Source organism: Phyllostomus hastatus, unplaced genomic scaffold (assembly GCF_019186645.2).
Source record: "Phyllostomus hastatus isolate PE091 unplaced genomic scaffold, TTU_PhHast_1.1 phas_contig_16, whole genome shotgun sequence".
NCBI lineage: Eukaryota > Metazoa > Chordata > Mammalia > Chiroptera > Phyllostomidae > Phyllostomus > Phyllostomus hastatus.
The window spans coordinates 19,778,013-19,792,527 of NW_025333643.1; positions in this window are offsets into that span (position 1 = coordinate 19,778,013).

Sequence of the window (14,515 nt, forward strand, 5' to 3'; positions counted from 1 at the left end):
CTTTGACTTGACTAGCTTATGACAATGTCACCAAAGAGAAAATGACTCATGGGAAACATTTGTCACTAATAATATTAAACAATTGTGTAAGCATTTTGAGTATTTTTATGTACAAAGACAGTTTCATCAAATGGATTTATCTAAAATAAGTCATCTTTTGTATCCTTCTAAATGACATCACAACACAATACCATAACCCAATGTCAGGCTCCAACAGAAATAAGGCCTGCTTGAGTGCAGTTGGTAGGGTAAAAATATAAGTGTAATAATTCATAGTTTTTAATTTGAACATTTCATCTAAAATTTCATATGGTGTGCTTGAGTGATATTGTTATGTTACAGAATTACATACTTGTGATTTTGTAATAAATGTTTGTTATAAAAAAACAAGTGTTATTTGTGCAGACCCTGTAATATGAATCAGGATATACAAGAAATAGAACTCTTGGAAAAAAAAGTTAATCAGAAAGAAAAACTCTTAAATGTTAAAATTGGAAGACAAGTCATTTCTCTCCTGATTAGTAAATATCTTGCCTGATTACTGTCTGCAGCATTTTATAGAAAAAAATGAAAGAAAAGTTTTTATTGAGATCCTAACATCAAGCACAATGATTTTTTTCAGTTTTAGCAATCTTTATTTTCCTATAAAAATATCCCTTTTTTTCCACATTTTTTTATTGTTGTTCAGGTACAGTGGTCTCCATTCCCCCATCCCCCACCATTCCTCCCTACACCAGCTATCTCCACTTCCCACTCTTGATCCTACCCCCCTTTGGTTTTGTCCATTTGTCCTTTCTACATGTTCCTGAAAACACTTCCTCCTTTCCCCCCAATTATCCCGTCCCATCAGTTTGTTCTTAATTTCAATGTCTCTGGTTATATTTTGCTTGCTTGTTTGTTTTGTTGGTTAGGTTCCACTTATAGGTCAGGTCATATGGTATTTGTGCTTCACTGCCTGGCTTATTTCACTTAGCATAATGTTCTCCAGATCCATCCATGCTGTTGCAAAGTGTAGGAGCTCCTCCTTTCTTTCTGCTGCGTAGAATTCCATTGTGTAAAAGTACCATAGTTTTTTGATCCATTCATTTACTGATGGGCATTGAGGTTGCTTCCACCATTTGGCTATTGTAAACTGTACTGCTATAAACATTGGGGTGCATAGGTTCTTTTGAATTGCTGTTTCAGGGTTCTTAGGGTATAATCCCAGCAGTGGAAATGCTGGGTCAAAAGACAGCTACATTTTTAGTTTTCTGAGGAAATTCCCTACTGTTTTCCACAGTGGCTGCACCAGTCTGCATTCCCACCAACAGTGCACTAGGTTCCCTTTTCTCCACATCTTCTCCAACACTTGTTTGTTGATTTGTTAATGGTGGCCATTCTCACTTGTGTGAAGTGGTATCTTATTGTGATTTTAATTTGCATCTCTCTGATGTCTAATGGTGCTGAACATCTTTGCATATGTCTCTGGGCCCTCTGTATGTCCTCCTTGGAGAAGCATCTGTTCAAGTCCTTTGCCCATTTTTTAATTGAGCTTTTTTGTCTTCCTGGAGTGGAGTCATGTGAGTTCTTTATATATTTTGGAGATCAAACCCTTGTCCAAGGTATCATTGGCAAATATGTTTTCCCATATAGTTGGTTCTCTTTTCATTTTAATGCTCTTTTTTTGACCATGCAGAAGATTTTTAATTTAATGAGATCCCATTTGTTTATTCTTTGCTTTATGTATTTTGCTTTAGGGGACATATCAGTGAAGATGTTGCTGCATGGAGTATCTGAGATTTTCCTGCTGATGTTTTCCTCTAGGACTTTTATGGTGTCACTATTTATATTTAAGTCTTTTGTCCACCTTGAATTTATTTTTGTGTACGGTGTAAATTGGTGATCGAGTTTCATTTTTTTTTGCATGTAGCTGTCCAGATCTCCCAACACCATTTGCTGAAAAGGCTATTTTTACTCTATTTTACATGCATTATGAATTTTAATGAACCTAAAATAATATGAACCCTAAGAAGCTTTTCCACTGTTTTACTCCAGCAAGATATCCACTGTCTTCAGATATGGGCAATGCTGTGGGTATTTGTTCTCTTGCAAGAGCACTTCTGAGATGTTGGGTCAAAGATGGTCAGAAGATAAAAGAAATTTTTTCATTAGTGTCACACACACACTCATACAGTCACCAACTGAAAGAATATTCATTTGTTTTCCATGTGAAGAGATGGTTGGCTTAATTAGTCTCATGCCTAGAGTGACACCTTCTTTGAAATAAAATTGCGTCAAAATAGATGGCACAGTAAGACCCAATTATTACCTAATAAACATGAGGCTTAAATTGCTTAGGAAGGGTGAACTGATCTGTCTCAAGTCAGTGTGAGAAAAGATGTGGGGTTCTAATACTTATCATGAGAATTCCCTAATGCACTGTCAAATCCAGCACAGAAGGAGTCAGCATTTCTCACTCTGGGGCACATATGGTCTTCAAATGACACTGCTCTCTCATTATTTCAAATGGGCATTTTATCACATGTCATCTGGTTTGTCCTCCAGGAAACCAGATCTTATCTGGCATTTTTAAAAGCATGCTTTCATATAACTCAATCTAAGTGTTTTGGGGATGCCTAGTACTAATTCTTCCTGATAAGACTAACAAACATTTTTCAAACATTGTCCTGTGAGAACCTCTGCTAAAGAAGAATTTGTACTCAAATATATTTGGAAAGTACTGCAAACTCTATTTCCCTCTCAGAGGGTCACAATCCATGTTGTATAAACTGTAAGTTTCATGCATTCAGATGCCATGTCTTTCACAGTCCTCCTGTATTCCTGGGTTTAATATAAGATTGGCACATGATAAGTTAGTAAGAAAATGGTTAGATAGAATAGTAAAGAAATACCTCAATAAGGAACATATTTACCTTTACTTAATCTACTATTGCCTTCTAAAAGTTTGATCACAGAACTCAAGAGTATTTTAAGGTAACACCATATTATGTCCACGGAACACAATTTGAAATGATGGCCTAGGTCATTGTCACTCCATTTTCTACTAAGTTTTACCTTATCCCTTTAATAAATTAATTTTTAAAAGCATAAACTCAGCCATTATTTAAAAATATATATCTGGTCTAGAAATCTACACATCATTTTATATTTTAAAGGTCAGGAGAGTGTTAACAATGGGAGAAAAAAAGTAGAATGGATGAATCCTTATACCTTAGAATAAGCTGTGATGCAAGTTCAACATTATGACAATTTTCATGTATAATCCAGGGCTTAGTACAGAAACTTTTCTGTGTAATGTGTGGGTCCCACTTAAACAACCAAATATAGTCATTGATATCTTCTCACTTTTCATATCCTCTGTCACCCTCTCTGACTCTTCTGGTGCTGCATCTCCCTTTCTATGGGGTTTTGCCACACTGCCTCCTTTGGGTCTGTCAGCATCTTTTACTCTTTCTTACGTTAGGGTCTTTAGTCAAGCTTCCTGAAAAGCTGTTCTTCCTCCCCCTATTCACCTAGTTAACTTTTCCTTAACTTTCATATATGGATTCAAGCATAATTTATTACCCATGAAAAAATTCCTGAGTCTCTCAACTCTTAGAATCCTAAACTTCCCCATAGTAGAATTAATGGCAATTTTAATCAAATAATTAATTAAGTAATTAGTTGCTTAATATCTATGCCCTCTGTATATTGGAAGCTCCATAAGACATGGATGGTGTTAGTCTTGCTGCATCAAATTGTGTGCTTGCTGGGTGCTCAATAAATATTTTTTTGGAGAATGTAGACCTTATTTTGTAATTAAATGGGGCTTGAAAATATTTATATAGCCTGTATTAGCTAACAAACTTTTTTTCCTAACAGAACATTGTCCTTACCAAGAGAAGAACTGTCTCCACATAATTTTGATGACCATTTGTGTATTTAATGAAATTAAGAGTGTGAGTTTTAATCAAAATAGAGGTTCAGTTCACTTGTATCTCTTATTCACTGATGAAAGTGATTCTTTTCTGTACTTAAATATCCCTGTCCAACATTAATTGATAAATACTTTTATTTAATTCAGCTGCAAGGCCTGCTCAGTACTGGGTGCTAAGAATATTGAAAAGGTTAATTTTAGTGGTCCCTCCTTTTCTCAAGGGGTAGGTAACCTGACCACAGGCTGACAGAGTCCTTGTGGAAATTAGGATTGATGAGAGCCTAAAAGAAATTTCATTCAATCTAAGTGAAATGCATTATGGACAAAAGTGGTTTTATACAACTCTTCTTTTAATTCCCTCTTTTCCTCTTTATCTCAGGATCATCAGAATTTGCAAGGTCATTATAAATCATGTTTGCTGCAAGCAAAGTAGATTTGGTTGGCCTGGTGCAAACCTTATTTATCTTCCTTTCTTTTCCCCTTCCCTTTTTAGTCATTCTCACAATCACCACTCCTGCATTTTGATATCCCTGTCCAGAGAACTGAGGAACAGGAGAATGGCTGACATAAGAAATGAGGGAGAAAAGATAAAACCACTTAGTATTAGTAAAAAAAAGGATGCTGTGTATATTGATTTTCTGTAAGCTGGCTTTCTCTTTCCTTTTCCCTTCTTTCTCTTCCTTTCTTATTCTGACTTACTTTTCCTGTTTGTCTTTATTTCCTTTCTTTCCATCTTCCCTCGTCCTTATTTTTTATCTTCTTAGGAGATATCTGAAGTGTCTTTTAGTTGGTGCCTTTCTCACCAACAATATTAATATTGTTTTGCAGATTCTCAAATGTCTATAAGCCCAAGATGTTCTTACTCAAAATTGAATGTGAAAGATGAATCATTAGCAATCTCATTAAATTAGGATTTTTTCTGTATATGTAATCTGTCAAATCATTTGTGAAACTTTCTCTTTTCAATATTGAAAGCTATAATCAAGTTCATAGGTCAGAGAGTAGTTAACAAATGCAATGGGAAAAAAAGATGCTGCCTCACAGAAGGAAAGCCCTCATTCCAGAAGGAGCGATCTTCAGGGGTACCTTAGGCATGGTTTGATTTGCATTGGAAACTCTCCCAACTCTTAGAGTTCACACTTAGAATCTGCAGAATCCTCATAAAACACCTACTACTGTGGCTTCCAGTCTTTTTAAAGCAGTAAAACCCATTTTTCAGACACAAAATCAAAATATTAAAATGATAGATTGGAGCTGCCTGGGCTAACTGAGGGGTACAGGACATATGACCTGCTCACTCTTCTTCCCCCTTGTCCCCTCAATAAATTATAAAGCTCAGCAAAACCTATTTTAAAAGCCACTGACTTAATATTATATTTATTATAGATGAATATCACTTTTTGTAAATAACTTCATATTTGACATCTTTATGTGTGCTTCACTGATACCTCAAATTCAGTATGTAACAAATAAACTCTTTCTGCTGCAGATCAGCCTCTTCCTCTGACTCTGCTAAACTAATTAGAGTTATTTTCATAAATTAAGCACATGGGAAAGATATTACAATGTCTTCCTTTACTTCAAGTCTTTCTTTGTCCTTCAGAATGATGCTGGAGTACTACACAAGGAGACCCAAGGTGACAGTCTTTTGCAGAAACAGTTTTTCTGTTGAATCCTTTTGAATTCTCACTACTCTCCATAGGTTAATCCTGCTGTTATTTTGTTAAAAGCTTATTTTCTTCTTTAGTTCCCATCTGCCTTGGTAAATGACAAGGACTTTTGAGAGCTCAAGCTGTTTTCAATTTTGGAGAAGAAGAAAAATTAGCCTGCCATTTAACCTCCCAGGGTCTGTAATGAAGCACTGCTGAGAAACCAAGTTTAAGAAAGTAGCTTGGACCATTCCTCAGTTGGGGATTTATCAGGACAGACTCCTTAAAATGTGCCGTGGTCTTAGAATTGTTAAATCATAATTTCATTTTATTTGGGGTGGATTTCCCCAACTCCTCCCAAAAGTGTTTGTTAAACTGCTCAGTTAGAGAAGGCTGGCTAAGAAGAATTGCATACCCACCCCACCACTACCCTTTGTGAGAGAAACCTCAGATGCTTCAATCCTTGTGCTTCCTTACAAATATTGCCTATTAACATATTTCTCTTTAGATGTTTCCTTTGGGTCAGTTGTTTTTCCACTATTAGGTTTAAAATTGTCAATGGCAGGACCATGTCTAATATTTACTGGAGGGTTAAGCAAAAAAGTAGATATAAAAAATGATAAATATTGCATTAGTTGATGACTCTGCCCACTACTAGTTAATATAATCCATGCCAGAGTGTGCTATTTTCTCTCCATTTTTGTCTGCAGGATGATAACAATTTATTTCAGCAATAAATGGACAAAAAGAGTAGGAGGAAATGTGGGAGATAATGTTTGTTGAGAACCCATGTGCTGCACATTGTATCAAATGTGTCATAGGGTTTATTTCATTATCTCCTCCCAATAATCCTAAAAGTTGGAATTGTAACCTTAATATTATAGATGAGAGTTAGTATTGGAATCCAATCTCTTTATAACTCAAAGACCACACTTTTGTCTCTAAACTTGGGTGCTTCCTGGGGTCACATAAAAAGCACTTGGAAATCCTTTGCTCTTTAGCTCTTTAGAGAGTATAACTTGACTGTGTACCTTCTACTTAGGGATTTTTTCTGTAGTTAAACAAGGGGAAAGTACAGTCCTTACTGACAGTCTGTGTTTCCCAATGTGTATAAAGAGAACACGAGTTCTTCAGAAGTTCAAAGGTATTATGGTAAGAATAGTTTTGTAACCAAATAGGCTTAGGTATTTCTAGGTTAACCACATTAAGCTGACTTCTTGGACCCTTTAATTGATTAATTCATGCTACAAATATTTATGGAACTCCTGGCACTACACCGTCTGCCTGCTCTTATGAAACTTACAATCTAATGGGAGAGACATATGTTAATCAGCAAATGATAAAATAAGGTATTTACTTAAACTTAGAAGTCCTATGAAGAAACTGAGAAGAAGTGGCAGAGATTAACAAGGAGGAGGTCAGGAATAGGAACTATTATTATAGCAGAGACCATAATAGTGGGATGAAGATATGCAGAGTGAATTTAATATCTTTCTAGCTAAAGGAAGAATTAATGTACGGAGGCAGGAAAAGTTTTTGACAAGAAAGTGGTCAGCATGCCAGGGCCTGAGTGAGAGGGAGAGGTGCACCAATGAGTCTGGAGCAGTGAGAAATCATCAGGTCACACCAGTGTTTATACTGCATGGAGAGTTTGGCTTTTGTTTTACTTGGAATAAGAAAGCCTTTGAAGGGTTCAAAGCAGGTACACAATGTACAGTATATTTGAATATAAGATTTTGTGTTTAGGTGAGTGGGTAAAATTGAAGCTCCACAATCTCAGGTTTTGTTCACTATTATAACTGAAGTGTTTGGATCAGTGCCTGGCATGTGGTAGCGGCTCAATAAATTATTGGTTGAATGAATGTATAATTTGGAGGGGAGGAAGAGTAAAGTTAAAAAGTCCAATAAGACAGGTACTGCCATAATACGTAGTGGTGAGAAAGGTGACGGAGACTTGGATGATGAGAAAGAGAAAAAAGTAAAAAAAAAAAGAACTGTTTTGGAGAAAGCAATAATAGAACTTTCTGATGGATTTGATGCTGGAGTTCAAAAGGATGAAACAACTAAGGATAATTCAGTTACAAAGTGGTTAATTATTGATATAGGATATTTCCTCCCTGCTTCAAGTCTGCTTTACTGGTTATGCTTCCCCATCTGCTCCCTGTGTGGCTCTGCCAACAGGGATGCAATGGACTGAACAATAGGAAGAAAGGGCACTTGGTTCTTCCTGGTCACTTCCTGTGGGCTCTCTGCTCCCGGAAAAGTTGCCCCAGACTCTGTCTTTACCCCAGCAAGCTCTTCCTTCCCACAGCATTGACCAAATCCAGTCTGCAATTTTCCAACAAGAGCACCACCAACCAGGGCTCCCTCTCAGATATCTGAGTTTCAGCTGTACAGCTCCTACACTTGTCAGCTTTCAGTTCTAATGAACTCTGACCTTTGCCCTTTTCTCTCCAGGTAACTGGTAGTTCCTTCAACTTTTACTTCTGTGATAACTGAATATTCTTTGGTCTTTTCAGTTACCTTGTGTTAACAAAAAAATTACATGATTTTCAAATCAGAGAACATAGCCCTTTGTATGAACCAGAAATACATTCTGAGAGGGGAACAAGGGTGTTTTTTAAATAATTTTTCAATTATAATTGATTGATAAGAGTATGAGAAAGATTGGAAGACACATGAGTCAAGTGCAGAGGGAAAAAGATGAAAAATGTGGTTGTGAATATCTTAAGTTTGAGATGCCTGTGGTAACTAAAAGTGGATACGTCAAGCAGGCACTTGGGAAAATAAGTTTAATAGGAGAAGGTTAAATTTGAGAAGTAATTTGGGAGGTCAAGAATTCTGAATGTGTTTAAAGCCACAGAGCTTGATGATTTCTCCTAGGGAGAGAATGTAAAGAGATGAAAAGAGATGTCCCAGAGAGAGAAGAAAAAGGGGCCCTAAGATCAAGTAGCTATACACTATGCTTATATTCATTATGAATCAACAATTGTTGTGAGTAAGAATTTAATACATTTTAGGAAACACTGGTACAATCCTGCCCTTCTTTGTTCATGCAAGGGATTCTGCAGTCTGGTAAGCAGCCAGGTCTCTCCTGGACCATGAAGAACATGCTTCTCCTTGGAGTCTATGTTGGACTAATGGGCATTCTCAGATATAGATGCTGAAGGGCAGCCTCCCAGGAAAGGAGGAAAGCAGGAAAAAGGATAAACATCAAGTGTATAAGTTTGTACCTCTTGCATAGCATAAGGAATATAGTCAGTAATCTAAGAATAACAGTAGCAGATCACTACTGGATTTATAGTGATCACTTCAAAAGATATATAAATGTCAAATCACTATGTTGTATACCTGAACCTAATATAGTATTGAATGTCAACTATAATAAAAAAGTTTAAAAGTATATTGAAGATTAAAGGAAATTTTATATAAAAAAAGAATTTTTAAAAAAATTCTTTTAAATTTTATATAAAAAAAGAACTGCTCATTCGATGTGTGAAGACATCCAGCTGGCTGTGTAAGGTAGCAGACGTTACCCACCACTTGACTACCCAAGTCCCATCTGACAGCCCTCAAGTCTTCTCTGCAGCTTTGCTGACAGTTTAATAAAGCTATAGGTGAACACCAGTCCCCGACAAAGTGTGTCTTACAGAGAGGTGATATTCCTCTTCAGACCTATTGGATAATACCCCAGTGCTAGAAGATATCTTTGAGAGGACCTTCAAGCAGCCCAGCAGATCACTTGTGTAGTTCTGAGCCTCTGTGGACACACGGGTTGGCTGTACCCTCATCACTGACAACATGCCAGTGGCAGGAGGGAGCACCAATGTGAGAGGAGTTAGCCTGGCGTCTTCTCAAGCCAAAATGTAATCTGTCAGCCAAAACCTGGCTGGTAAGAAAAAATACTTTCAGGAAATCTTTGCAAGAGCCACTTAACACTGAAATCAAGGGGAAACTTAACTCTAATGTATTAGCTTTAAAACATATTTCTCTTCCCTGAAGTAAAGGCTATTGAGTTAATATTTTTTATTTAAAATAAATCCTTCCAAACAAAAAACAAAAATAGCAGATCCTGTGCTGCACCTTCTGTGACCCTAAGCAAAGTACTAAGCAGCCAGGAGATGCACAGATGGGCAGAGGGCAGGGTCATCTCAGCACTTCATTTGTGACTCTCCTGTTTCCCCAAGTGGAAGTCAGCAGAGTTCTGTGGTCAAATACATGGGCTTTTTCATCAGCAAAACCAGGTTTGAATCCTGCCATCAGCAGTGTGTAACTGTATAATTTTAGAGAAGTTTACCTTTTCTGTACCTTAGTTTCCTTGCTTGTAAAATAGGTATAATAATTTGTACCACAAAATGCTGTAGGGATAAATAAATTAAATAATATATAAAGGCTTAGCACATGGCCCACACATTGTTGATGATCTGTAAGTGGTAGATGATGGTAGTAATTGAGGCAGTAATCAAAGCAATAGAAGAACATCTTACATGCCTCCATTTAAGACCATCCCCAGTGGTTCCTTGAAAATTGTTGAATGGAGACTGGCTTTTTGATGTAAACTTCTGATTTAATGGTAAGTTATGTGCCAAACTTCTGCTATTTTGGAGAGGATCCTTTAAGCAAAATATTCTTCCTGATAAAGAGAATAGCAATGAACAGCTGTGACCATGACTAGACCAAAGAGGTCAATGCATGATCCAGTGCACTGCAGTGTTTACAGATAATTCACGGCTCAGCCAAAGCCAAAGGAAGGTGATAAATGACAGAACCTAAGAATAGAATAATATTGTGAGAATTTAGAAAGACTGATCTAGATGTGGTAAGAATTGGTGTTACATATTGAGTTTTAGTAAAAGCGTCTACCTCAAATTTTAAAATGATCCTCATCTTTTAAAAAATGCCTCCTGACTTCTGTTTTGAGAGTTTTAATTCAGGCATAATGGGAAGTTTATAGATGGCTTAAAAGAGATAACCACATTATTTTTATCTTGATGAGCAAAAGGCATTAAAAAATAAGTGGCACAAAGTGTTTTGTTTGTGTAGTCAGAACCCTATAACATTCCAGCTAGGCTAGCTTTAGGTATTGGTAACAATTCCCAAGTCTCAGTTGTTTAACACATAAAAATGTATTTCTGGCTCACACAAAACCTGCCATAGGTTAAGCACTTGCCTGGACTCCACACAGACCTGTATGTACTCCATGCAGTGACTCAGTGGTCTTGCATCCCCACTATTTCAACCCCTGAATCCTACACTCACAGAAACAAAGAGAGAGACTCAAGAATTGCACAGGGAGCTTCTACTTTGTCAGTCTAGAAGGGACACAGGTCCCCTCTGCTCTACTTTTTTGGCGAGTATTAGTCATATCACCCGGACTAACTGCTGTAGAAAATGTGCTCTTCTGTGGCCCAGGAAGCTGAGATGCTCAGTGATGTGGGCATCTCTGGCGATGTCTGCCAGGATCCCATGGTGATTTCACACACCAGTTTGTAAATCTCATTTATTTATTAATTTTTCTAACACTTCTTGTAAAGCTACTCTGTGTTGTGCCTGGTAGTGGTGATTTTTTTATTACTGGACCTCTTGAACCCTTTCCCATGTTTGGAATTTCCCACCTGATGAGGCTCAGTGGGAGGCAGGTGTAGTACCAGCTGTGGCATCTCACAATATATTGTGGCCACAGCAGGGTTCTCCCCAGGCTGCTGCCATGATTTTGGCTGAGGCTGGTGTCCCATTTGCTCCTGACTGTTTTCCAAGACTTATTTTCCATGTTCCTAGGCAATTTTGTAAACCAGCCAATAGCCTTTCAAAAAATTCCTTTTTAAATTTAAATCAATTAAAGCTTGTTTCTATTGCTTACAACCAAGCACCTGACTAGCATACCCCTGTTAAAGGTACTCTACTAAGAGAGGTTATTCAACTAAAAGGGCTATCTCCTCCTCTATATTTCTATAGAATGTTATTTTCTCTCACACCGTCATTTTCTCTTTTTTCTACGGTGGTGTTTGATACATACAATTGCACTCCTCCACTAGACATTAAGCTGAGTTCCTTGAGAGCACAATTCATATGTGAATTACTTTTTGCACACCCATGGTGCCTTGCATATAGTAGGAGCCTGACATATTATTTTTGATTAGATGATTTTCTTTACTTCAAAAACTAAGTCATAGTCTTTGACCTCAAAGAGTCTGTTGGGGAAGCTAAGAATGGAAATCATGGTTTAAAACTGGAAAAAATAATTGTCCTCTATTGCAGGAGTGTGACAGAAGATGTGACTGATTTTTACTAGGAGAGGAAGATTAGGAAAAATAAATGAATTCAATAATTAGATGACAGTTGAACCAAGTAATATTTTGATAGGCAGAAAAAAATGTGGAATAAAGAAAATTTATGTCTCCATTCCAAAATGGAGGCATGAAATTTCTCAAAAAGTTTAAGAAACTTGGGGGTGTCCTGTGTGGCCACAGCACACAGTCTAGAGCACTCTGACAGAGCATGTGGTGTCCTTGACAACTATGCCAAGGCATTTGGGCTTTATTCTCTATGCAATGTATAGCCTTGAAGAAATTGATGAAAGAAGGAGGGTATGGGGACATGACCTAGACCCAAAAGTCTGAGCCTGTGGTGGCCATGCCTTCCTGGGCTGCACCAGCTGTGCTTCTGACTGCACACCAGATTGAGAAAAGGAGTGCCAAGATGTCCTCAGAGGGACTGCCTGGACACAAGCACGGCCTTCCTCAGCCCCGTTCTGCCCAAGCTCTATCTTCTCCTGATAGCAGTGGTGTCCCTACCAGGATAGTGATGTCTGTTCTTTCTGTTGGTCTCTTGGCATGAGGCTTCTGAGGTTCCCAGATCATAGCCATAAGTTCTGCCCAGTGAGAGTCTTATAGGTCCCTTGGCAGAAAGCTCCACTTTTGGGAACCAGATCTTTAAACCTGCAAAAGGCAGGGTTGGGAGGATGTGAAACATAATTTTCCCCAAGTGCATCATTGGTCATTGGTAGTGACAGAGCAGGGGACTCATGTGTTCTATGTGCTATTGATGCTGCATCAATAGGTGTCACTTATTTAGAGTATATACTGTGACCTGAAGGATGGTGTCCCGTCATGAGGAGGGTGGTCTCTAAGCTGCCATCTCTGCTGTGCCTTCCACAGGTTGTTCCATTGCTCAGTCAAGATAGCTGCTTCTGGGTGATGCAGTATTAGTATGGCCAATGGGCCATCTATGCTCCATTTACTAGCAGTGACAGGATTCTCATCTACCATCTGACTGGCAGATGATCCAGTTCCAGAATCCCATCTTAGCATTTATTTTTCAGACCATCCCTGATACTAACTCTTGAAAATTGGGCTTTTTGAGAAGACTCTGAGGTGGTGATTAGCATGCAGCAAGTTCATCAGGGAGTGCTTTGGGATCATTATACTTGAAGGGGAATAGAAGGGAAGTAAAGGGAAAGAAAAGGGAGGGGAGGGAACAAGCAGAATTGGGAAGAGAGAGTAAAGTTAGGCTGTGGTGCAGTCTCAAGAAAGGCCTCATGCACTCCATAATAGCTCTGAAATTAGAAGAGTCTTTTGTGGTTGGCCCCTTTTGGGAAGAAATGAGGCTGGATTTGTATCCCTGAGTCTCTTAGTCATTGCCTCTGGGCTTCCCTGGAGAGGGAGCGTTACTTTGGGAAAACATGGTTCTCTTTAAGACAATTCTCCAAGAAGTCTAAGAACTGAAAGCTGTAAGTTAACAATCTTCCCCAAAGCTAGAAAACTCAGTCTTTCACTTTTAACAGAAGGATCTGGGATGCACAGCACAGCACATCTACATGTAGGATGAGGAAGGGGGAAATGTAAAAGATAAAATCAAAGAGATAGTACATTACATAAAATTATTTGGGCAACTTGAAACCAAAACCAGATAATAGTCATTTAACCAATATAGGTGTTGTTTTTTTTTTTATTTTGTTTAGCATGTTAACAAAACTCCAGGGGTAGGCATTCCAAGCTGTTTTCCCATTCTATGCTATCGGGGCTTCAAAATCCTTTTATCTTTTTCTCCTCTGAATTTAGCATGTGGGCTTTGTCCTCTTGGTCATGAAATAGCCACTCTACCTGTGAGTATTGTATTCCTAGTCAAAGCAGGAAGAAGACAGGTGAAGGGCAAAAGATCCATTCATGCTGTCTCATCCTTTTCTTTAAAAAAAAAAAAAAGGCCTCCCCAGAAGGATCCCACCAGGTCTTCCACTTATGTTTCATTGGCTAGAACTGGGTCACATGGCCACTCCCAGTTCCATAGGAGTAGCCATGTGACCCAGTAGCCATGTGAAAGTTTGTAGCCGAGCTCATGCTATCACACTAAAATTGGAATTCTGTTCATAGTAAAGAAAGGAAAATAGATATAATACTGGATAGTCAACCAGCAGTGTCTGCCACAGGCAGGTGGACTCCAGATCATGTAGGGCTTTGTCAAACACAGGAAGAAATTTGGAATTTATTCTAAATGCAACAGACGGCCACTAAAGGGTTTTAAGGAGGCAAGTGATATGATTAATTTATTTAGGCAGTGAGATGGGTTTAGAGAGGAAGAAGGAAGGTCAAAGAGCAATGAGGTGACTTAAATGAGAGGGCTAGGGGAGCACATTGGGTTTATGAAGACTCTCTAAACTTTAACATGTAACTGCCATCTCGATTGATGAATCCATTCTCCTTAGAATCCTTCTACCATGGGGGTAAGAGAGGATGCTGCATGTAAATATAACATCAAATCGATTAATCCCTTTAACAGAATCTATGGTGCATTTGAGAAACTAGCATAAGCGATCATGTTGTCCTTACCTTCAGGCAGGTGAGGAATCATTCATTATTTTCATTTTAGAGATGAAACAGTTAAAACTAAGTGACTAACCATCTCATTTACTTATAGTTAAAAGCAATTAATTGAATTTGTTTCTGAATCAGAC